Source organism: Ammospiza caudacuta, chromosome 3 (assembly GCF_027887145.1).
Source record: "Ammospiza caudacuta isolate bAmmCau1 chromosome 3, bAmmCau1.pri, whole genome shotgun sequence".
NCBI classification, from domain to species: Eukaryota; Metazoa; Chordata; class Aves; order Passeriformes; family Passerellidae; genus Ammospiza; species Ammospiza caudacuta.
Genome location: NC_080595.1, coordinates 23935698 through 23960211, shown reverse-complemented (window position 1 = coordinate 23960211; position 24514 = coordinate 23935698). Strand labels below are relative to the sequence as shown.

Sequence of the window (24514 nt, the reverse complement as noted above, 5' to 3'; positions counted from 1 at the left end):
TTAATTATGTAAAAATTTCAAACGGGGCAAACTCCACTGTAGTGACTCACATTAGTGCTACCACATGATCTTCTGATAACTACATCAGTATATAACTCATGTCTCTGCTGCAGAGTTTCTACAGAGAGAATGACATATTACCTGACTAGCATTAAAAGGACTCCATGTTCCCAGCAATGACTGGTACATTAAGTAATGCTTCAGAAAGTAGCCTATAGTACACTGTAGCATATAGTACACCGAGCTTTTTTTCCCTTGACACAAAACTGCAGTTCCTCTAATGACAATAATTCACCATCATTCAAAAATCAATTTTCTGTTTGTGTTTTATTTCTTTAAATTTATAGAGTAGTGGGGAGAGATTCCAGAAGTAGAAACTTACATCATTTCCTTTTCCTAAGAAGAATTATGGTGCTGCAGACCTCCTAGGCTTCCAATCAAAGATGCTCCCACCCTGTCCTTATGTGAATGGCAAACACACCCTCACCCCACTCAAGCACAACTTTCCATGTAGGTCTGACTGGTAGAGGTACCAGGACATTTCTTGCATTTTGATTCACAGATATTCTTGGACTTTCCCCTGCAACCTCCTGCACTTTCCAAGTTGGTTTGGTTTGCTGGGTTCTGGTGTGGACTCTCAGAAGGAGCTGATTATGCGCCTTACGTCAGACTAACAGGACTGATGACCTTGAAATGTCCGCTGTAAAGAAAAGCTATTCTGCATTATTTCCCTCAGATTTTTAAAAATAGCAAAACACTGTATTACTTACCTCAATGTTGTTAAGGAAAGGGGGGGTCTTTTGCTGACTTGTATCAGGTTCCTTTTCTGAGCTCTCAGAGTTGCTGTTTGTATCCTGGAATACCACTGCATTACATTCCTATTAAACATCTGAAAAAGGGATGTACCCTACAAGGCTCTCTAGTCACTGTTTTCAGGCTTACTGAACAAGCTAGCAGGACCCTTAAGTATCAAAGAGATATACAAAAGGCATTTTCACTACAAAAGGAATGTATTAATGTGACAAATAGAGCCTTTGTTAATGCCAGATGCTGACTATAGGTGTGAATGAGGAGTATGATGAATGGGATGATGAGGAGAAAGCAATCTTAATTGTGCAATTAGTTATGTTATGTTTGGGCAATGTTTTGCATAACAATTATAGGCTACTCTGAGACTAGTGGTGCAAAATTATTACAGTCTTCCAAAGCAGTTCAAAAGCTAGGAAAGCCATTGCACTTTTTGAGAAACTCCTTCAGAAGGCTAATGAAAAATGTAAATGATGTCAAGTGGCCTTTATACAGCTTAAGTGTGCCATTGGGCTTGGATGGCAAGTGCAGTGTGCTTTCTCCAGCTGAGAGTGATAAGAAGTAGCAAGTGCAGAGGATGTCCCAAGGGAATGCCCTGAACCACAGCACTGCTAAAAGGTAAAGGAGTGAAGTCTGGCTTCTGAGTGACAGAGCTGGTAGGAAATGCTTGAAGGTGTTGGGACCACTGTGTATGTAACAGGCTGGCTGAAAAAACAATGAGCAAGAGGAGAGGAGTCACATTATGCTCCTGTTCCTTCCTAGCATTTACCAAAGAGAAAAAAAAGCATCTTGATTATTCTATACCCTCTCATTCCACCTTTGACTTTTTTCTATTTCAAAGCACAATTTAACTTTTTTTCCTAGGGGTTCACACAGAAGCTAAATTTAAAATTGGAATGCAGATTAAAGCTCACTGCTACAACTGTTCCTGGGGGTAGAGGTAAACTGCCCAGAATGTGATAACTACATGGGTGTTGAGTGATGATCTGCTCATAATCAACACATCCAAGCACACAAGAGTTCATTTCATCCTTGATCTCACCCCAGGGATCCACACCAGTCATAGCTGATCCTGAGAAGTTAAAAACATACTGCCCCATTGGCTCCATGATTATTCATGGGTTACCAGTGCTGGGGAGCAGGAGAGATGCCCTCACACACCACTCAAAGATGTTAAACTGACATACATCATAGCTTCCCCAGGTTCTCCTCCCAGAGAATAACACCATCCAACAAGCCAAAATAATCCACTGACATCTGAATAATAGGCTGATGAACATGAGGGGAAAGACTCAAGGTAAGACCTGTTCCTAAAACCTTTATTTACAAAGGATACCTTTAAGCCAGACTATTGCCTTTCTAACACAAAACCAGAACAACCCCAGGAATGTTGTTTTTAAACAGCCTGTTCATCCCTTACTCAAATAAATACTAAATGTATAGTGCTGCTAAGTCAAGCTGTTTAGCAAAGGCAATTACTTCTGCACAGAAGCTCAGCCCCCCTGGTGCAGGAGAGCACATCCGCATGCTGTGACCCAGCTCCCATCCCAAGGGGATGAAGAAGACATCAGGACCAAGAAACAGGGCAGAGACCATTTATGCTGCACCCAACCATTTGGTTGGTTTTAATGTTTGGACTGGAAGTGGGAACAGTTTTTTAAAACTATTTTAGTCAGTGAAAGAAGAAAAAGGGTATCACATGACTTTGCACCCTGGATGCTGTTTGTAGAGAAGCCTTAAGTCACAGCTGGACTTCTACAAATTATTTATGATTGCAGAGTGATATTGAATATACAACTTGAGGGAAAATCACAGAGAGCAGGATTGTATGCACACAGAACTAAGCTTCGTGTTCAGTCACATCTCTTCCAACTGACTGCAAGCATCTCTACAGTCAATATCCAAGGCTCAAACACCCCTTGGAAATTCATTAGCAAGCACAGCAACAGCAGTCCTGAAAATAGCATCTTTCCATTCAGTGCAATGAGACATGCCTCACTATATTATATGTTCAAAGAGGGAAGGGCAATACTCTTCTAAACCTAGCTTCTCATGAGCCTGAATCCAATCACACATTCTCTTTATGACAGCCATCTCTCTTGGTGCTGCTTTACAAAATCTACATTGTATCAGCACCACCTCAAAGGTCGGCTGTGCTATTTCAATAAATACAGAAACCATGGTTTCCTTAAACCACTTGCATTCCTCTTGCTGCAGTCATTTTGCCTCTCTTCTATGGTCTTGCTTAGCCCACTTTCATATGAATGTCAGATTTTGCATTTGCTGTGTGCTGTCATCTAGACTCCCGCTGTAAAACAGTTTGTTTTTCCCCCAGTTGGTGCACCAGATTAGCATTCCCCCTCTCCCCCCTCCAGAACAGAATGTAATTAAAGATCATGGGAAAATAACACACACACTAGTCATAAAGTTAGAGAATTTCAGGTTTGGTTCTGCTTTCCAATTTTACATGCTCCACTTCACTTCTGTATATAAAGAGAAATAGAAATGGCTTTGGTCACTGGATATCTATTAACTCCTTGTACATCAGATCCTGTAAGACAGAGATGATAGCAAGATCCACAGCAGCTTATGAGAAAGGGCCTGTGCCTCAGAGAATCACACCCAAGACACCCAAAAGGAAAAGTTTTGCCCAAATGGTTCCCTCTTTGCTTACTGTGAAAGGGTTATGAAACATAAGCCAGAACTGCCTCCCTGTTCCGAGTGTTCAGAAAAAGGTTTCACCATCTAAGTGAATGTTTTCACCTGAGAAGCCTCCTAGGAAGCCTGCCTGTTCACACTGGAAGCCTTGAAGCCAGAGAACCCCTTGGGTCAGCAAAGGCCAGAGCTGGTGGCACAGCTGGTTTAAAGTACAGGATTGTTTTGTACATCCTCACCTCAGCAGAGGCACCTCCACATCTAAGAGCTTACTGCCTATGGCTGTAGGACTGAATGTCACCAGAAGAGAAATTACCTGCTTTTTAATTAAAAAAAAAAAAAAAAAAAAAAGCTTAAACTGGTTTTATAGCAGAGATGAAAATACCATCAAATTGCCATTCATCACCACAAGAGTAAGCAAGAGGCAACTGTTGATCTTCAGTGTCTCCTGAAAGGTTCTGGAAAGGATAAAACCTAGCAGGTGATCATGTGCTGTGAAGGCAGGTGGCAGTGGGGAGGCAACTCGGGATCTACATCCCAAGTTCTGCCACAGCTCAATCACATCATAATTTGTCTCCTTTCTCAAGAGGAGAGAAGGTAACTGAGGTCACTGAGAAAGATGATGTTTGTGCTGAGTGGTTTGACACAGTATCAAACAGACAGAATTTATGACTTGCCCAACCTATACAACACTGTCATTGGTGAATTTCTAGGAAATAAACCCCAATACCGTGGTACTTACTATACCTCAAAATTCCTCCCTCTTCCTCAGATAGAGAAGAAAGTTGATGTTCACCTTTACTGTAATTATTTTTATGAGAAGAAAGTAGATGTTCACCTTTACTGTAATTGTTTTTTATGACAATTCTCTTCCATTAGTTTGAGGATCATAATGGAATAAATAGAAAAATGAGCTCCAGGCTGAGTATCCTGCATTGTAATCTAAATTAAACTAGTATTACAAATTTGTTTACATATCTCAGTTGAGCTATGCAGTTTCAAAAGTTACTTGCTGAATTTAAACATCTCTCCTGATGCTACATTACCCACTATATGCAGTAAAATATATTCTAACGTAATATAACAAAACTGAAAAACCAATAAATGTTCCTATTTATTGAGAAATTGGACAAAAAATAGCTTATTGTCAGTTTTTAAAGACTGAAAATCAATAGATGATGAAAGGTGGTATTTTTTGTTACCATTAGACTGTTGACTCTAGCAATAAGTGAGATATGGATTATAACTGGGGGAGTAAAGAACTGGTGAGATATACAATTTGGAGCTTCTAGGGTTTTGTAGAAACTTAATTCCCAGTATTTGTGCAGCAGTGGCCATCTTGGCACTGCTGTTAATGGGCCCCAAGAGCACAGTTCCTCCATTTTGTTGACAAAGCCAGCTTTAAGTATCCTCCTGTCTTTACAAGCATTTCTAAATTAGGGGACTTTTAATCAGACTTGCATCTGCTGAGGATCACAAGTAAAGGAGATCCAGCTTTCACATATATTCACATCCTACCAATCAAAAAAACAACAAACCAAAAAAATCCTCTAACAACACCATGAAACCCCAGTTATTAGAGTGTCACCTCCCAGCTGCCTCTGAGTCACCCTGGGTGAGCTGCCAAGGGGGGGTTCCCCAGGTGTGGCCCCACATAACAGCAACCACCACCCAACACCAGAGAGAAATCAAGTTAAATCTGGTGTTCGAAAAACCTTTGCAAAAACCTTTAGCTCTTGTGCTATAGTTCCTGAGTCTGCCATCCGCACACACGTACAGTTTTCCACATGTGGGTCCTGAGCACAGAGGTCCCATTCCAGCCTGCCATCTACACATGGCTCAGTCTTACCCTAAGTATGTGGGCAGAGAAAGGTCTGAAAAACACAGATTTTAGCACCTGTTTTCCCAGAGGAATTTATTCACGGGAGTCAGTTTAAAACCTGAATTTCTATACTTGCTCAACAAAAAGTGCACAATTGTGCAGAGGCTGGGAAGGCATTCTTGTCTCACGGAGAAACATGGCAACATGGAATACTAAAAAAAATATGCAGGGATAAAAAACACTGAGCTAAACATAAGTGCTGCACCCAAGGTCCTTAAATAGTGATCCATGCCAAGATTTCTCCAAGTGAACCAGTAGGTATGACCATTACATATAAACCCAAATATAGATGTTCCACCCTGACTATATTTCTAAACTCTGGAACAGAGTCTGAAAGGATGCCAATTACAATAGGGAGTTGGGGCTGCTTTTAGGATTTATATTCTCTTTGTATGTTTCATAATCACCCAGCAGCTCAGATCTTGCTAGATGGGGGTAATGCAGAAAGTGCCTATACTGCCTTCAGATACACAAATGTTTTTCTCTGTCAAAGTGGGCAGTGACCACTGGGCCTCGATGTGATGGAGAACTAGTAAAGCCAGCTGACCTGCTTCTGCAGTATCTGAATTACAAATTCAGAGAAGTGTGCAGTTAAAAGTCTACAGAAAGAAAATTCCCCAAGACCTGGAAGGAGCTGACAGTGTGCAGAAATGGCCATCCTACTGCTGGCCTCAGTCCTGTGTTTCCCTGACATAAAACATTTGCTTCAAACCAAGGATAGCACAGAGAGAACTAATTTCCATATCATGGTTCCCTTCTGTTTTCCCAGGTAGGAAGCTATTTCTAAAAAGGGGCTGTTACCACGTCTGCATAATCACATACCAAAAAAAGATTAATGTTGCTCCTGTAAGCTTTTGCTTAAGTATACCATGGAAAATAACTTTGATGAAATAATTTGCCCAGAGCACTGCTTGTCTGGAAGATTTCTATAATTTAACTGCAGTTCTGTAAATAATTTGGTGATAGACAGGCCATCAGCATAATTTGGTGCTAGACCCATGCAATGTTAAGGAAATGGCCAGCAGGCCAAAATTAAATCAACTGGGACCTAGTATGTACAATGCACATTTAAAACCAGTCTAAATCTATTATTTTTTGGAATATTCTTACTCATTTTAAAGGAAGACACTCATTTTTGCATTGGGAATTAACACAAAGAAATGTCATGCTTCTTCCCTGAGAGGAAAAGATCACCCATGCAGTGTTAATCCTGCAGATCTCCACGAAGATGTACAATATTTTTGCACTGTAACATCCCAAACTATAGCATTTTGTACCGCTTTTGGACTTACCAGGAACTTTCACCAAAGTATCTCAGTTCTCCTGTGCTGATAACCTGTAAAATAGCAAAAGCCATTGCCCTGATTTTTACTCAAGCTGTAACCAGGTCTGCAAGATAAGAGGTACAAAATTGTATGCATGGTACATTGCACCTTTAATCATCTACCTACCTGAAATACTTAAGCAAGTAGTTAGACATCTAAATGGTTCAACTACAGGCTTAAAATAAATGAGTTTTGTAGTACATGACTGTGTCCACATAATTTGAAAACTGGCATTCACATCCCATCTCAAGCAAAGAATCATTTCAGCTACAGGCAGATCAGAAACCTAAGTCAGTATTACAGCCAAGAACAGGTCTAAGACTTAGTATTTCAGCTGAGAAGAGGGGTGAACAAACGACTGCAGGATGCTTCCCACTGCACTGTTTCATTTCTGGACAAACATTCTGCCATTAGAAATGTCCACAATTAGCACTGCTTTCCTTTTTCCACATCATCATAATGTAAATGGAGGTACATTCTGGAAACCCTCAATGATTTTACCAAATGAGGAAGAAATGGCAGGGAAAATAACATGCTTTAGGGAACAAAGCCATCCCTCTCAGCTCTACTGAAAAAAGGCCTCAAGAAGCAGACACATTAATATTTTTTAGCCAAAAATACAGAGAAGGAGGTGAAGTAGATGGGTTAAAAGCCAGGAAAAAGTAGTATAAAAAAGCCCACCAGGTATTGTTGCAAGAACCTCTAGATAAGCATCTTAAATCAGAGTAAATTACACACCTCATGCTGGTGACTCGGTCATGGGAAATTATGAAGCTACGTGATGTCTCATTTGTTGTGCTGAAAACAAATGTAAATAAATTACTGAGAGAATCTCATTTACATTTAGAAATTCATCCTGATGCATGACATGACTGCTGATGTTTTTTAAATGACACTTTGAGAAGGAGTGCCACTATTAAAATCAGATTGTAGCCACCTCGGCGAGAGCCTGTGCAAGTGTGCGCGTGTCTGTTCACGAGTGTGCAACGGCAGACGTTCCAGAGAGATCTTTCAGCTCTTTGGAAAAAAGGCTTTCTTTTACTGCTGCACAACCAAAATGGTGGTGCCAGGAGGCAAAACCATTGATACGTGCTCTTCTGTGTATTCTCCCCTCTCCAGAAGGGGAAGCAGAAAGACACTGCTATGGATTGGCTGCCACCATTGCAACAGAAAGTGCAAATACTAAAATGGTGGGAACAGAAAATAGTGTGGCACATCCCTCCATCATCAAGTGTAGTAAAACTTCCCCTTAAAAACACACACAAAAAGCCTTTCACTAAAGCTTTTATCTCCCCCTCCACATCTCACATTTTAAGCTGTCACTGAAAAAATTGAGAAGGATATCCAGGAAGCCATAAGATGGAGAGCAAGTTGAACTGCTGTTAGCTAAGCAGCACACATTCAGGCAAATATCCAAATGCTTTAGGAGCTGTCATTCTCCATCCCGCGTGGGAAGGCTGCGAAGAGACGGACTTGCTCGTATCATGATTGCTCTTATTATTACAGCAGTGAAAACACTGCATACTAATGGATGTGTTTTCAGAAAAAAGACTGTTAGATGGCTTTTTCGACTCTGTGCCTGGCTGTCTGGGCTTCAGTATCTGATATATCCTATCCCTTTCTTTGCTTCCAAAACAGAACTCTAAAAAAAGTTTGCAACACGAGGGCAAATAAAACATATTTCCAAATGGGGACATGACAGTGCTCTACAACCCCACATACGGCAGCATATTTACATAAGCCTGCATAGGTCAGAGAGTTTATTTGTTAAGGGACAAATAAGCAGGCCATGAAATAATTATTTTTCATTGTGCCCTGCCAAACCTACCCAGCCAAAGGCTAAATTGAGCTGCTATTGTGATTATTTGAACTGTGGAGCCAAAAGTCTTCACTGCAAAGCATCCCAGCTGTCCTAAATTTTATTCTGATGGCTAGTTTTCACACTAGCTTGAAACTTGCCAAAAATGCTCCACAAAACAGGCAGGCGGAAGGCTTGCTTTATCCAGACCTACATCAATTACTGATTTAGAGCTGTTCTGAGAACTTGATTATTAACAAATCACTTCCCAAAATTGTTATGACAAGATTCACATATGCAAATGGCAAGCTGCTCATATGTACACAGCTAGCAAAAGAAATTAATACAAAGGTTCCCAGATTTATTTATGGTTATTTCCTATTCTGCTTCACTGCAAATTAGCCACTAAAATTTAAAAGAAAGGAGAGAGATCCAGCTGCAGCATCACAGCTTTGACATATGGTGACATGGGAAAACCCAGGCCATAACTGCTCAACATGCTTCTGCCTTCACCCACCTCCCTGGGGAAAAGGATCTACCAGTGCCTTCTGGCACCAGAGGAACCAAAACCACCATGGCAGCTCTCAAGCTGCAGGTTTGGCCAACACACCAAGGAGCAGGTAGGATTACCCTGAAAACAGCTCAGATGACAGGCTTGGGAGGATATTTCATATTTTAAACAAGGTTGACAGTGGAGGAGGGGGAACAACAAACAAAATATTTTTTTAAACCTCATGCTTCAAAGCTTAAATTAATCCCTAATAATGAAAGATTAGGATGAGAACGGGTAGAGAGAAGATTATCCCAAGTTTGCCCATTGTGAGGCTCTTACAACTGCACTTGAGGTTCCTGGGGTTGGTCATTGCTAAAGACAGAGCAGGAGGATCTTGGGAATTATTAATTTCATACTCTCCACATTTTGTCTTAAATAACTAAGACACACACAAAAAAGAGGCTAATTGTTTTGAAGGCAGCAGACTTATAAATAAATGAAATGCCCATCACTTGGCATCAGGCTGTATATACCATAACCCTGACCAGACAAGTGCACCTTGCTGCAGCTGCCCTCCTTTTCCTCCACACCTCCTCCTATTCTTCATCCTGTTTGTAATTTCACTGTAATATCCTCAGGGCAGCAACCACTCCACATTCACACATGAATTAGAACAACACCTCTCACAATGGCATACCAGTCCTGATTGGACCTGGACTGCTCCTGGGAATGCTGCTGGGAATGGTACTATAAAAAGAGCTCATAAATGTATGGTGTTCAGCAGAGTAACACACACACACACACACACACACACACACACACACACACACCCCTACCTTTTAGCACAGTTAACATCACCAGACTGTTAACTCTGTTTCCACAACAGAACTGCAGATGGTTTAATCCATTTCTAAGCTCCTAGATGGCTGCAGGATGTGCAGCTCACACTCAGCAGACCTCCACCACCAGGACACTCTGGGCAAGGGACCCCTGCACTCACGGCTCAGTACCATGACAGAAATGCTACAAGATCGTGTTATAGAGGTCAAGGCTTAAGGCTGAATGCTGCTAGGATTTGCATGGAAGCTGATCCAATGATGAGCTAGGGACATTCAGGATGGGCAACCAAAGGAAGCCACAAAAGGTGTCAGCCACATCAGCCCTGTGCAACCACCACAGAACGAACCTGATTAGCCCAAACTCCCTTCTGATTTCCTGTCTTCCTTGGGAGAGGCTTTTGACCTTTGAGCTAATGTTTTAATGTATTCTGGAATTTCAAATTTTGTACATAATAAACTAGTTATTTTCAGGTACTTCAGATATAAATAACTCCAATACAAAATTCTAACTTGCTCTGGTACTCAGTCATGCTATTTTTAACTGCAAATATAACAAATAGATTTGAAAATCTTTTGCAACATATTTCCATTTTTCCAACAATTCTGACATACTAATTATTTTGTTGGACTTTTTCCTGAAGTACTATGAATGGCCAGTATGCTTCACAAAGAGCAAAAGAAAAAGGAAAGGAATGGGTACGGATAAGGTGGCAAATCAATAAGTAAATTGAGTGCATGTACAAATTCAGGCACCTGAGCTCCCTTTAAAGTCAGGTTCCATGTTGTACCTACTCTTTCCAATAGTTAATATCTAGAAAAAATGGAAAAAATAGCCAAAAGGTCAAACATATTAAAAACCTTAATTAGAATAGAATGGACACTTTGTCAGGCCTGTATTCTGCATTGATAGGGTACCAGAAATTGACATTAAAAATTTATCATATAGATTAAAGCTGTTAGCAAATGCATTCATCTCTTTGAAAATAAAATAATTTTTTTGTAAGTACAAATTATTTTTTGTTGACTGCCAAATGACAGATCTCTTTTATTTGCCTAAAAACTCTACACAATCAAATTGTGTGTAAAATTCAAAATCATAACTCCTCTTTCTCTGGCTCCTGATGGGATGGCAGCATTACAGGGCCCTTTTTGTGCTTTTCTATGTAACTTTGCACTCAATGCAAGTTTTGTCCATGGCATAAACGTGGAGATTTTCTGTCTCACAGAGATGTGGCCCTCACTGCTGGACATTCTCAGCCTGAGCACTTCAGGCACTTCCATGAACAGCCTGCAACTTGTGGCTTGACTCTCGTTCTTTCTGCCTGGGGTACCCATGGCTCTAACCAAAGCAAGCTCTGTCCAGTGTCACACTTCCATGTCACACTTCTGGAGCAAAGATCTCTCAGGAATTATCTTTTTACTTCTACAAAGATAGTAAGAGCCCAAGGTCTACATGGAAAAGGCTGCTGACAACCCCGCACACACTCAGTCATAGCCAGATATGTGACAAAGTCCAATTAAATCCTATTAGGGAATAATACAAATGACAGAGCTTAAAGAATACAGTTAGCTCCTAATTAGACAGCCATAAATCAGTTCAGAACCTTCAGAACTTACCACCAGAACAACAATCTCAAGACCTTTCAATGAGTTCCATTTTAACAGACCTATTGTCCACTGAACCAACAACTCTGTTGCTTACAGACAAGATATTTCATCAACTTAAACACTATTAAAAGATGATCGTGCACTGAGCTTTCCTGAAATTGTGTAACATTTGCATGGTATAACACATACTCTTACTTGTTCACTGCAGTCTGATTCAAAGTGCTATAAATATGTTTGCCCTTTCTGCTAAGCCCGCCTAAGGGATTAGCAACCCCCCAAAAGTTCAGTTGAATATTAACTGCATTAACTTTGCAGACTGTAACATACTGTTACACTCAAACAGCCTACGGTGTGGTATGGATGACTTGCTTAATAAAAGATGTTTTCTTGCAAAGCCCGATTGCTAGAAAAAAGAATCTGCTCTGTCAAAGGGGGTGACCTCTTCTATTTAACTTCATAAAGCAAACAAACAAAAGGGAGAACTTTACAGGGATGTCCAGAGATATGTTTATCATTTCGTCTGTCAAACCAGATGGACTTCCCTTGGCAATACAGCAGCAGCTCCACTCTACGTTAGAAATTAAGTCACTTCACCATGAAAAAAACCTGTGAAATACAGCAGCAAAAGTGTCATCTACTGTAGTAATTTGAACTCAAAAACTGTAAAAGAAGTGTGTTTGCTTACTTATTTTGCTAAGTAAGAAGTGCTTTGCATGCCAACTCCCATAAAAAACTCATGCGCTGGAAGACTCTTCAGCACAGTTATATAGCGGTGAAGATAAATAAAAAGAAGAGGAAATATTTAGAAGTTGGAAGAGGGAGAGTCGATAGGAGTGTGAAAGGGAGTTGACTTGATGCTAGTGACAAAAATCAAGGAAGAGCAGATTCTTGAACCTCCCAAGCAAACAGCTCCCAGGCAGAGGCGGGGGTTGACTGGCAGTATCTGATCAAAAGATGAAGAAAGGGAAAGAGAAAGAAGAAAATGACAAAGGCTGGGAGAAGTTTCTTAAGGTTAAGAGGTAAAAAGTATTCAACAGATTGCTAAAATACTTTTAAAGACTAAAAAAGCCTCCTTCATTACAACCACAGTAATAAAAAATGTAGAACCTGTCTCTTATGGGATGAAAACAAAAATTACATAAGATGGGTTTTTTTTCTTTATAAAAATATACACAACAAAAACAATCTCTATGCTGCTGTGGGAACACATAAAAATACTCAAAAGATCTTGATCCTGAACACTGCAATGAAACCTTTCTCATTTGGTCTTCAAGATCACGTCTGTATCAATTTGTAAAAACACACTCTCCCATACAAGGGACTTGGCTGTAACAGAAAATAAATCCAAACTTTGAGAATTAGAAACCATATTTCTTCATAATGCTGGACATTTACTTGCTTCTGCCATTCACCATCACCATTATGTTGTCTAGAAATGGAGACCAACAATAGATGTAGGTAATTACATGAGAACTTAAACTGCAGAGAGCTTCAGACCACAGCATTAAACTGGAATTAAAGCTTTACAGGAAAAGAGAAATGTTTCACTCCCTGCAATCACCTCCCTCCCTCAAACACACACTGCACACCTGCTACCCACCAGCCAGATGGGATTGAATTCTCCTGAAACAGATCTTGGATTTTTAAGCTCAGCTCGAGTTCAACTGGATTTCAAGACATGAAAATATATTATTATTTCACATTCAAAAAATTACATCAGTGTCCAGGAACTCCTAGTTTCAGTGCTGCTTACAAAATTAGATATGTATTGAAGTGGGATTATTCCTGCAAATGTCTTAATAGAAATAAGTAAAATGCAGCTTTGCATCAACATTTAATTTAATTACACATGCTCACTTAATACATGAAAACCAGAAAAAAATCTGATTTTAAATCATCAGCCTGTTAAGTGAGATTGGGAATTTAGCTAATTTGCAGTGACCAATAGTGTTTTTTTAAAAGTCCACAAAAGCAATTTAGCAGCCCAAACTCACGTAAACATTGTAGCAACTGGCCCTTAATGCACAGGTATCATAAAATATTAACACAAGTTAAGAAAACACTGGGAAGCATTATATTCCTAGAGAATTTGCTAAGCTTGCATAATGTAACATTTGTCGTCAATAAAGTTTCTTCAGTTTAGAGATCTCTACCCTGTTCTCCAGAAGAAGGTCTCATTTTTCCTCCCTCTATTCCAGCAGCACAGCTCCACCAAGTCCCTGTTGCCTGCACTTCAGTGGAGCGCCAGCAACTGCCAAAGTCACATTTTTAGCTGGGCTTGGTCTTTCCCCACCTTCTCCTTCAGTCCCGACACCAGCTTGAGCCATGCAGGGGACACCAAGTCCCCGGTGAGCAGCGAGCCGGTCTCCGCAGGGCCGCGGGCACCGGGAGCTGCTGCCGGCGGTGCTCGGCCAGAGCAGAGCCGCGCCTGGCAGGTGCCAGGGCGCAGGAATGCGAGTCCTGCCCGCTTGGCCAGCCTTGGACTGACCTTTAGTCGCAACGGGGAACAGGAGTTTTGTTAGCAAACACAGAGTCCTGGTCTACACATTTTTTAAATTGATTCTTTTATTGATGTGAAGTGCCCAGGTGCCCTCACGACAGTCACTAATATAGATTTCAAAAATAAAATTAATTAAGGGCCAGTCTGGACCACCTTTACTGTCACCATGTAGTACCCTTTTCTACAAGTAACAATGCTATCAACCAGCAAGCATGAGTGGAGTGTCTGAGGAGTATTTCATTACATCCCAGAACACCTGACCCATGGAGGTCAAGATCACTGTCACCTATCTCTGCGTACACACACACACACACACACACACATGCGCCCTCTCCTCTCCTACCTTCCAAAAGGGGAGCCGAAGCACAGAAAACTTAACTGGCCAAAGGCAGAGTCAGAGCTGCGCCGCTCTGCGCTCCGTCCGTCCGGAGCACGGCACAGGGAGCGTGGCACGGGCAGAGCCTGAGCGGGAGCAGAGCAGCCTGGCATGCAGGCTAATCTGAATTACACTCATCCAGCCCTCCAAATGGTTCCTCATTAGCTGCGGGTTAATGGAGTCCCAATGAGTAGTGTTATTTTCATCCCCTGCCTACTGAATACGAAATTCATTTGCAAATATCCTGTAAAATACTGCAAAGCAAGCCAAAGAGATATGACAACATAAGAGGCATACTATTTATGGAATGCACTTACCGTCATTTAGAAAAGGAAGCTGACATGAGCAACAGCCTAAATTTAGCAACACATTTAGTTTTTATTCACTAGTCACAATGACAACATTTCAGAGGGCTACCGCACACCTTGTGCGCCGAAAGGTTCCACTGAAATCAAGACAGACTTTGATCTGAAAGGAATTTAGGATCAGCTCCTTAATGAATACAACACTGAGTTAAATTAAGGCAATCACCATCTTGACTTTCTATTCCAAGTAGATATAAAATTACATTGATTGCAGGAAATGGTGGCATTCAAACAATATTGCAATGGCCAAAGCCTGAAAGCTAAATTCATTGTCAAGCTAAACTAGGCTTTCAGAGGGCACCATTTGATTTGAGGCAAAAAAGCATCTGCAAACCACATATTTTCAATTAATAGTGTAAGAGGCACAGAGTAAGAAATTAAAAACACAGGTCAAGATGCCGTGTGCCACTGAAAGAAGCAGAGTCTCTGCGTGAAGACACTATGCATATTCATACACATGTATGTGTATACATATATGTGTGTGTGTGTGAGTGCGTGTATGTGTTTTGGGCTTTTTTAGCTTTTTTAAGGCAGCCTGTACTACAAAAGCCAAATTTGAGATCCAGAAAGGCACAATGCATCTCTAAACAGCCTAATAATGCTCTTTTACCCATACTATCTTTACTTCAAAAGTAATTTCAAATCAACAGCACACAAAGTTAAACCTAGTTCTTTTGAAAACTCAGAAAAAGAATTAATTCGAACCCTTACCTTTGGCACCTTAAAGACTTTTGGCCATGACTTACCTGTATAAATAGAAAGAACTAATTTACTACAGAAATGCCCATGGGCAAACATGTTCTGGCTAATGAAGTGTTCAGCTTTTGCATGATTAACCAGCTGGTGGGGGTGGTGCAAAAATCACAGGGCATAAAATAATAAGAAAAATTGATTAGCAGCTCTCTTTTAAAGCACTCTATGAAAAATTTCCTTATTTTTGCTGAGCAGTTTGGAAAGTGACTGTACAGAAAGACGGACTTAAATGACTTACCAAGGAGTCAAGCAGAGACTGCACCAGGCACTCACTCCTCCAAGACCTGCATCGCAGAGAGGTTCAAGTGAAAAGCAAGATACCAACCAGCACCATGGCTGGATTACTTATATAACAGGTCCTGCCACTAGTCATAAGGGTCATTTTCTACTATATTGCAAAAGACATTATATAAAGTTAAAACCATGATTATGCCTTGACTTGGTTCAGTTTCTACCCCAACGCTCTACACTTGAACACCTGAGCTGGCTACAGCTATTCTCGTGAGCCAATTTAAGAAATGCCTTCATAGGAGCCCCGGGATTCACATGCTACTCAGAAATAATGCACGTATTTAGGTGATGCCACATAAAAAAGGTGGGGTTTGCATTTACTAGGGACAAAAATCCTCTTGCCCTTCCCACTCTGTACAAGGGGTTCCTTAGAAGCTCACATGCTCTGCCCTCAAAATAGGACCTAATTAGTGTACAAATATTTGGCGGACAGGTCACGAAAATAAATTTATCATTAACTCTCCCCTAAACCAAGGCAGGTTATCCTGGAGCAGTTTCACTTCATACACATTTGCTCTGGGTAACCCTTCAGCTCAGGTACAACTGGCACATAACAGTTTCTTTAGAAGAAAACCCACATATGTTTTGTGGCATGGAATTACTGAAGAAACATGAAAAAGCTGCTCACATAAAACATACGTACCAGGAATAAAAAATAAAAGCAAAAATTTAAGCTACAGATAATTTGCAGTAGGCCATTGTAATACTCACAGTCCCTCTTTAAGGTCATTACTTCTATGGAAAATGCATGTTTTACACCTACTTGTGGACTTCCAAAGACCGGTTTACAGCTATGTACCATGGGAGACGCAGGCAAAGAATTTGCATCTCAGGGATTTGCAATGTGTTCCAGCCCTGGGGATGCAAACATAACTGCAATGCTGGGACTTCATGAGCTGGGAACCTACATTAACTCCCTCTGGCAATTTACAAGCTGTCCCCTTATATCCACAGCTGATTTCTAACCATTACCAGATATTGCCTTCTCAACAGTCCTCTCCTGTGGTATGTGATGGTATTTGACATACCTTCATAAGCCCAGTTACCTGGATATTAATTCAATTCTTAGACCATTCCGGTATACCGTGCATGCTATGGCTCAAAGTACTCAATCATACCATGGGATCCTTAGTGAGGAGCAATAATTTTACCTGAAGTAAGAATTATTTTTTACAAGAAGAATCAAAGCAGAACTCTGAAGCTCATTTTCTTTCCATTCATGACTCCTGTATTTACTTTAATTACCATTTCCTGATGAAGATCGTATCATTTTAAATGCACCCAAAGAAAAATTTTTCTGTGCAGTTTCCCTATAGGAACAAGGCAGGTTATCCTGGGAACAGATCACTTCACATGTACACCAAACATTCACACTTAAGAACTGGTCTGGCTCATGAAGGTTAGATAACTCTATAAATATTCCATAGAGGTATTTTTTTACTTATCAGGAACATCTGAGAAATCTTCTCACTAACTTCATGGTCAGTCAAGACTTCTGATATCAAAGAGGTTTTTGCCCATGTTCAAGGTATTGCTGGATCATTGGATCTTTATACACTTGCATAGATCTTGCCTTCAAGCCTTCTCTAACTTTTTGGAAACATATTTACACTTAAGAAAGTGGGCATAGAACAGACATGAGCAAACTGAAAAAGAGGAAAACTGAAAACACTGGCATTTCTCTCAGTACATCAGTTATGAAAGTGCTATTTCCAGATATAATTCACCATAAAAAGAGAAATTTCTAGTTAAGCAAGAAGTAGCATTAAATTCCACTTAAGTCTAATTTCTCTGGTCATATTTGAATCACGAGACATTTCTAAAATGTCACGTATTTCTAACTCTGATGAACTGGGACCCTGACAACACCGGAGCTTGTAAGCTATGATTGAGTTATTTTCAAACATGGTAACAGCCTAATATGGTTACAACACAATTTATTAATTGCAGCTAAGAAATTATGCTGTGCAGTATCTAAGTAACATCATAGTTTTAGCTAGCCTACTTGTTTCAAAAGTAAAAAAAAAAAAAATTTAAAGCCTGTTTGCTACAGAAAGTGAACGCTTGTTAAAACTGTACTTCTCAAAGGAATTCAGAAACACAGATATTGGGCACAGCTGGTTTACAAACAGCAAAAGCTAATTCTTCAGACCTGTGCATCATACTCCAAAAGCTTTATATAATTATCTGTTTGTTTACTTTTGAGCAATTGCTTTGGAAGAGCCCCCCAGTGAGTGATGCTGTGTGCCCTGCAGAGGGGTCAAGCACAACAAAGAGGCTGCACACTGCAGGTTTGCTTTCAAAGCACAAGCATACCCAAAGGTATTTAGGTGCCTAACTCCACTTATAGCCGCTCTCAGTGAAATTGGTAGAATAAGTGCCTCTGAGGACATGATCCTTTGACATCAATGTGGATTCCTCAAATGGATCCAGGTCCATGCTTTTATGGACACCAACACAGCAGAAAGTGAAAATCATTCTGCTTTGTGACTTCTTTATTCTCTTCTGTATTGGAGTTTCTCTAAGACCATGGTTTCTGGTAGAGGACACAACAGCCAAACAGGCTGGTCTAATTAACCAGAGTTTTTCATACTAATTAGGAAGAACATGAGCATTAGGCAATCAATAGGACACCTTATGCCACTACTGCTTAAGTCTGCTGTGACTACTTCTGGTTCAGCTGTACCCTTGAAGCATACTTGGAGGGTTCTTCCTGACACCCTCCCACGCAGCATCAATTTTTAGCAACAATAACCTTTCCCATTACACTAGGAATTGATAAGCAACACTGTTAACCTATGTGATGCAGCTAAAGTCAGATATAAAGTGCCAAAATGATTTTTTTTTTTATTTTGGTAAATTATTTTGATCACTTCTAATGTGATGATACACTTGACCAGTTAGTAACATAGCATGATACTCACCACAATACAAACAAGTTGCATACAGACTTGTTTAACACACACATCCCACTCAGGAACAAGGGGAGCCATGCTCCACCATTCACTGTACATTTAGCGATTCACTTCCAAATTCACATAAAATAGCAATGCAATCATTTTTTCACAAGTCATTTAAAACTCTTTCCGAATAACTTCTTAAGGACAGCTGGCAAGAAAGTAATATGTCTTAAGTACAGATAAAAACAGAAAACCTGTAAAGCATCTTTTCCAATTGAGAGGCTCAACTGCTAAAATTAGTTCTTGGAATTTCTCCTTTGGGTGCCAGTTCAGATCTTGCTCCAAAAGACCACTAACAATCAATTCCACTGACTTTGAAATAATACACAACTACTCAATAACACCTGTTTGCTAATTAGGTGCATGCAACCCCCTCACAAAACATCACATTCTCATACTCTTATTTTTAAAAATGCACTTTTGTTCCAGTGTCCTGAAACTAACTGTACAAACACAAAGAACTCAGATGCCCTCTCAACCCCCACTGGAAGTGACAAGTGAGTCCTTCTAAAATTGCAGACACATACTGTCAAGTGCAGGTGTTTGTAAACAAGTTTGGAAATGTTTCTAATTATAAACCATAGGAGTTAAAATTAGAAGTCCAATCCACTAGCCTTAAAAAAAAGAACTTCCAAAAGTGTTCATCTAAATGAGAGCAACCAGTGATGTTTCATTTAGTAACAAGAGCAGAATTCCTGTGCCAAGCAGCACACTGCTCTTTATCAAACTTTCCACTATGAGTTACATTTCTTTAAAAAAAAAAAAAGGATTTGATAAGAATTTTAATTTGCTGTCATACTATGATACTGTATATGTGAAAGTACAATCTAAAAATACCCTATTCACAGGTCTCCCGCGTTTCACATAATTATAAAGAGGGAAAAGAAATGTTCCCAAATCTTCTGAATCTGTCTTGGCTGACAACATCAAAGTTCAGCTTTTATCGGGAGCTTCCCACGCTGACCTTCTGAGAACTCAAACCAAACTGTGCTTGAGGGAGCCTTACTCTTCGGGAGGAAGTTCTCCTCAATAACCTCAACTACTGCAAAGCTCGGCTTGCCTGGCACAAAACTGCTGAGAGAGGAAGCTCGGAGGGGCAACCCCAGAGCTCTGGCTGATGAGATCTCGGGATGCTGCCACTGAACTTGAGGTGCCTCAGACCTGTCTTCACTACTCTGATGTGGAGGTCAGAAATGCAGCTCCAAGGAGCCACGTGCTTTGGCCAACACTTCAGACAGAGGCTGAGGGAAGGCAAATCCTGCAGCCCTCATACACCATTTACAGTGCACTAGGACAAGATAGTGCAGGCACAAAGATGGACTTTACCTTTGCAGGAGTTTAGGGAGAAAGCCAAGCTAAGGGGAGAGGGAGCTCTTTTAAGGGGAAAAAAGATTGAATAATCTCATTATTTCTTAAAGGAAACATAACAGCACATTTGAGCATGTCAGAATAGCTTCTGCTGATTACAAGTGAGCAAACATGAAACAATTGCAGAGAGGCTCAACTATGGCCTTGATTCAAGAACAGGGTAGTTTCCTGCTGCACTGTCCTGAAGAAAATGGAAAGGAACGTGGCTTAAACAGAGAGGACCTGCTCCAGGAACAAGGTGGGCCTGGCCCTGCCCAGCAGATATCCCTCTGTTCCCCACCTACAGCACACACAGGCACTGCGAGGGGCAGGGAAACAACAGCTCTTCGTCACCTGCACAGCCAGCCTCCTCCTCTGGGAATGTTACAAGACAAAGGAAAAGCCCAAATCCATCCTCCTCAAGAACCAGGATGGAAAGTAAGTTGCCCATGTCTCATCACAGTCAGGGGGCTATTTCACATAATAACCACTATCCAGCCTTTCCTCTTCTTTCCCTTCCTTTTCTTTTTAGTCTTTGCTCTGTAAAAATAATAGCATAAAAATAATATTTTTCTGGAAAGCCTTTTGAAATTCACTGCATTCAACAAACACAACCATACCAGTTTAGTGCTGTACAGTCTTGTACCCAGCAAGTGCAGTGCTTTCAAAGCAGGAGTCCTGCAGGTGGCACTTCCTTTGCTGCAAGTCATAATACCATAAAACAATGGAATCAGTCGGGTTGGAAGGGACCTTAATGGTCATCTAGTTCCAAACCCACTCTGATGGGCAGAGACAGCTTCTACTACAGCAGGTTGCTCTAAGCACCATCCAACCCAGCACTGAAAACTGCCAGGGCTGAAGCATCCAGTTTCTCTTGGCAACCTGTTCCAGCGTCTCACCATTCTCACAGCAGAAATTTCTCCCTAATTTCTCATCTAAAGCTGCCCTCTGCCAGTTCAAAGCCATCCTCCCTTGTCCTATCATTACACCCTGCTAAATAGTGCATCCCCATTCATTCTTACATGTCACCTTTAGGTATTGGAGACTGTAAAATCTCCTCAGGGCCTTCTCTTCTCCAGGCTGAACAACCCCAACTTCTCTCTGCACAGGAGAAGTGCTCCAGCCCTCTGAGCATCTTTGTGACTTCCTCCAGACTCATTCCAATGGGTCTACATTCCTCCCATGCTGGGGACTACACAGCTGGACACAGCACTCCAGGTGGGGTCTCACCAGAGCAGAGGAGAGGGGGAGAATCCCTTCCCTCAACCTGCTCGCCATGCTGCTCCTGCTGCAGCCCAGGATATGGTTGGCTTTCTGGGATGCAGGAGCACACTGATGGGTTTCATTGAGCTTCTCATCAACTAACCTGTAGCTTCTCTCTTAAGCCATTTCCTGTCTTTTTAAGCCAACTCCTTTTTTTTTTTTTTTTTTGTGACATAAGTAAGGGATGGAGAAGGGACCACAGTAATTAGGAATAGAGTGATGGTGCATCTCACCTGCAGTTGGTGGCCTCTACCCCTCTTCTCCTGGGCTTGGGCACCTCAGCCTCCCCTTTCCTGGCCCGTGCTGTGAGAGCTCCCTCTCCTGTTCCAGTTTAACCAATGTTAGACCTTGTCCTACTGGAAGCGTGGCCTCAGTGAACAGAGCAGGTTCTAAGAGAGACTCAGCAAACTAGGCTTCCTGCTACAAACTGACATCAAAATAATTCCCTGGGGGAGTATAAACTTCCAACCAAAACCTAGGAAATTTACTTCTTTATTAAGCATAGATTTATATTCACATCCCCAAGTTGGTATACACTGGATATAGTTGGTATATACTATGGATATTGTGTATATATGATATATACACATATATACCCACATGTGTATGGCACACACACACATGTAGCACTGCAAATCTTTAATGCTACTAACCTCATTGCTATTTTAATTCCAAGCAAGGATAAAAATGATTAGTTTCTACAAGCACATCTAAACTTCTGAATGTACCCGTAGACTCACTTAGAAAAATGTTTTTTTCCTAAACGAATACATATCGGAGCTGTGTTTGCAAGTCTAAAAAAAACACGCTTTTCACTGGGTATATAAATATTTTAATTAACAATAAGTATGTATTTAGGAGATTCTGCATCAAAGTCTAGATCAGTTAGGGCAATTAACCCATTACAGTTTTCTAACATACTAGATGAAAGAAAATAGGAAATTAGGAAATGCATAAGGAATTTAGTAAATGCATAATCGGACTTTAAGCATTTGAGTGGTAAAATAATCTCAGATAGTGCTTTATTTCTAATATTTTCTGCATGCTCAAAATGAAAGCATGAAGAGCAGCGCAATTGCATATATCTTCTACCAAAAATAGCCGAAAAATACTATAGAAGAGTGCCTGCTGGGTTGGTTATAAAAGTAAAGTATAATCCATTAACTGCTAATTAGAAGCATCAGAAGCAGGCTTTGCTGCAATAAGAGCTGGCCCCTAAGTAGATGTTTCTGTAACCATTTAAAGGCACAGGGTTTCTCCAGTTGCTGAGAATGGAGCTTGGATGGTTTCAGCATAAAGGCCATGTGAAAAGAGACTGTGGCACTTGGCCATGTTACCCAGCTGTTTTCTAAATATGATGACAGGTGCCATTTTTTCCATTTGATCGTGGAACGTAATACATCTTCAAACAAATTTTCCCCAACTAGTCTGGTGCAGTTACATTTCAGAGATTCAAATATAAGAATGTTTGCTTTTTTTCTCTGACAGACACATATTGCAGAGTCTTTGGCAGATATTTCATTATCGGCCTTTTTCTCAAAACTGAATTTTTAGTTTATGTATTATTTTGCTTTTTACTGCCATTGTAAGAGGGAAAGAACAAGCACTTGGGCAAAGGATTTAATTCTGAAGGAATTAAGAAAGGGGGGAGGAGCTACTATTTATAATTAGACAATAAATTTTACTTAAGAAAGAATCCTCTTCCCTTCTGTTCACTACTTCCTAAAGGATGGGAAGCATTGCCATAATTTCTCCACTTCTTTGTCTGACTAGCTACCTGGTCAAACTGAGCTCCTTTCCTATCAGTGAAAGGCCAAGCAGATCTTTTGATCCATTTGCCTATGGAAAGGTCTTAAAGGGTTATGGCAAAAAAAAGGTGAGGCCAGAAGAAATCCCAGTACTCCAGCTCCCTGCAGAAGCACCCAAGACACAAAAAGCAGCAATTATGGACATGAACAACAAGAGACGATGCCTTGAAATGGACCATAGGCTCCAAACCTCAGCCATGCAGCATGTGGAGCCAAAGGGAGCTCTGCTTCCTCCAGGGCTGGAGGGGCCTCGAGCAGTGCAAGAGAACAGGATACAAGTCAGGCTGCACAGCTCGAAAAAGCAGGGGAAAACCAAGCAGATAACTAACTTCCCATGTTAAAAAAAGGGATGTAGCTAGCACAAGGGGAAATAGTTCAGGTCAATGTTTTGAGCTTTTCATCTCCATGGATCGATCAACTAGTAAATATAGGAAGAAAATTTGTGTGGGGCAGGAAATGAGGGCATTTAGCTTTTTTCTTTCTGCCCTATTTTCATCTACAACACAGAAGAAACTAATTTCATTTAAAATGGTGAAATAGGGGCATTCATTAAGGAAATTAAGATGGCAACAGATAATTTTAGAATAGTAAACATCTAAGAAATAATACAACTAAGATTACAGTAGAAATAATAAAATCAAATTTACTTCAAACCAATGTCTTAAATACTTGTTAACCCTGGCAGAAGCTCTTACAAGGCAGATGAGTATATCTGTTTTCATTCTCTATGTAGGGAAACAACCGTAAAATGCCCCAAAGCCACGGAGGGAGTCAGTGTCAAAGACATGATTAGTAGTTCAGAAGTTATCTGATTCGGGTCACATGGTGTTCCAAAAACCATACCTAAATATAGCATGCAAGAGATCTGCACAAAGAGCAATCCCATGATGGGAGCACACTAAACTCTCCACAAAATTAATTAGGGTTATTTTGAGGCAACCAAAGGAAAGCAAGAAGGAAAAAAAAAAAAAATCAATCCTTGCCCTGCCCAGTTCTGCAAGAGCAGATATCTCTGGTATGAACAAGCCTCAGTGCGCAGCCCAGGCACTCAGGGAGCTGGTTCCTGGGGAAAGCCCCACACAGCACCGATGTGGAAGGTGGGTGGGGGGCACAGTGTGGCTGTGTTAAGGAATGCAGCTCACTGCGGAACAGGATGACCCTGTCAGCAAGGGGAGCAGCAGGAAGCCAATACTTGAGTTCTTCTGTTGCTGTTAACAGCATCCTTCTAACACAGAAACAAAACCACCTTTTTGGAAATGGAACGTCCATGTAAACAATCCCCTTGGCACAGACCAAGACTCTTGGGAAACAAATGAACGCTTCCCAAGGTAGACTGGAAAGAAAATTCCCTGCTGGAAGGTGTTACCCCTGAAATCCTCCATTAGCTTTGCCCCTTGACAAGGAGGAGCATTTTCTCAGTAGCCTAAAGAGCTACTTCTAACAG

General features: G+C 40.8%; 1 protein-coding gene across 2 annotated transcripts in view; it reads right to left on the bottom strand.

The window, feature by feature from the left end:
- ESRRG (estrogen related receptor gamma) overlaps positions 1–24514 on the bottom strand; it is a 371822-nt gene that overhangs the window by 322870 nt on the left and 24438 nt on the right. Inside the window, exons 2-4 of one of the 2 annotated variants that reach the window (XM_058802852.1) lie at positions 15640–15685; positions 7408–7467; positions 6637–6680 (exon numbers count right to left, since the gene is read on the bottom strand). The exons of the other annotated variant lie outside the window; for it this stretch is intronic. The gene's annotated coding sequence lies outside the window, so the exon portion shown is untranslated. The remainder of the gene's footprint in view (positions 1–6636; positions 6681–7407; positions 7468–15639; positions 15686–24514) is intronic. 2 annotated transcript variants of the gene reach the window in all.